This window comes from Rhincodon typus, chromosome 18, assembly GCF_021869965.1.
Source record: "Rhincodon typus isolate 14 chromosome 18, sRhiTyp1.1, whole genome shotgun sequence".
NCBI lineage: Eukaryota > Metazoa > Chordata > Chondrichthyes > Orectolobiformes > Rhincodontidae > Rhincodon > Rhincodon typus.
Genome location: NC_063349.1, coordinates 7,395,364 through 7,397,284, shown reverse-complemented (window position 1 = coordinate 7,397,284; position 1,921 = coordinate 7,395,364).

The following is a 1,921-nucleotide window of genomic DNA, read 5'->3' as shown; positions in this document are numbered from 1 at the left end:
AGAAATTTTCTGAAGAAGGGTCTAGACCCGAAACGTCAGCTTTCCTGCTCCTCTGATGCTGCTTGGCCTGCTGTGTTCATCCAGTTCTACACCTTGTTATAGTAAACCAGAAACAAGAGTCTACTTGACTAACATCAGTACCAGCGAGTCTGTCAGTGAGCACATGGTAATAACAAGGCCCTTGGTAAATCACAACATGATTAGGAAGGATCAGTAGAATTTTATAGAAGGGAAACCATGTTTGACAAATCTATTAAAAACAAATTACTGCACATGCTGGAAATGTGAAATAAGGGAAACTCAGCATGTCTTAAAACATCTGTGGAGAGAGAAACAGAGTTGATGTTTTGAATCGAGTATGCCCCCACTTCAGCGCTGAAAGGAAAATGGCTCTTATACCATTGTCAGAGGGGGAGGAAGAGAGAAAGGAGCACATGGTGAGGGTGCCCAGAGTAAAAGACAAAAAGAGTGCTAATGGTCATAAAGAAAGGAAATGCTTTGTTTGAAAAGGAGAAAATGGGGAGACTCTATTGAGAACAAAGCCATGAGACACAACCAAGGTACAGTTAAGTGTGTGTGTGTGATGTGGTGGTGGTGGTATGTAATTACAATGGGTGAACAGAGGTCATAAAGAACTGCGGATGTTGTAAATCAGGAACAAAAACAGAAGTTGTTGGAAAAGCTCAGCAGGTCTGGCAGCATCTGTGAAAGAAAAAACTGAGTTAACGTTCGGGTCCGGTCACCCTTCCTCAGAACTGATGATAGCTGGGAAAACATCGGTTTATATGCAGAAACTAGGGAGGGGGTGGAGTAGGGAGTAAACAATAGGATAGAGCCTGAAGACAGAGAAGAACAGTTGGATAGACAAAGGAGTTGCTAACGATCAGGCTGGGAGGGTGAGTATTTGTTAATGGGCACTGTTAGTGGCTAACAACAGGAGGTGTGTAATGGCAGGCTATGTGGTAACAAGGCCTGGTGCGAGGGGTAGGGAGCTGGGACATGGGAGGTTTTGTGTCCTAAAATTATTGAATTCGATATTGAATCCAGAGGGCTGCAGGGTCCCCAGGTGGAAAATGAGGTGTTGTTCTTCCAGCTTGCATTGAGCTTCGCTGGAACACTGCAGCAAGCCAGAGACAGGGATGTGGGCCAGGGAACGGGCTGGTGTGTTAAAGTGACAGGCAACAGGTAGTTCAGGGTCTTTTTTGCGAGCAGAACGTAGATGTTCTGCAAAGCGGTCGCCAAGTCTATGCTTCGTTTCCCCAATGTAGAGGAGACCACATTGTGAGCAGCGAGTGCAGTAGACAAGATTCTGGGAAGTGCAGGTTAAGTGTTGCTTCACCTGGAAGGTATGTTTGGGCCCTTGGATATTGTGGAAGGAGGAGGTAAATGGGCAGGTGTCGTACCTTCGCCGGTTACAGGGGAAGGTGCCGTGGGGCTGTGGGAGTGTGTTGGGGGTGAAGGAAGAGTGGACCAGGATGTCCCTGAGGGAACAGTCCCTGCGGAAGGCAGACAAGGGAGGGGAGGGGAATATGTTTCTGGTGGTGGAATCTCACTGGAGGTGGCAGAAATGGTGTCTGATGATCTTCTGGATGTGGATGCTGGTGGGATGATAGATAAGGATAAGGAGAACCCTATCGCTGTTGCAGGAGGGAAGAGAAGGGGTGAGGGCGGAAGTGCGGGAGATGGGTTGGACTCGATTGAGGGCCCTGTTGACAATGGTGCTGGGGAATCCTCGGTTGAGGAAGAAGGTGGACATGTCGGAGGCTCCCTTGTCGAAGTTGGCCTCATCTGAACATACGCGTCAGAGACGGAGGAACTGAGAGAATGGGATGGAGTCTTTACAGGAAGCAGGGTGTGAGGATGTATAGTCCAGGTAGCTGTAGGAGTCAGTGGGTTTGTAATGGATATTAGTGGCCAGTCT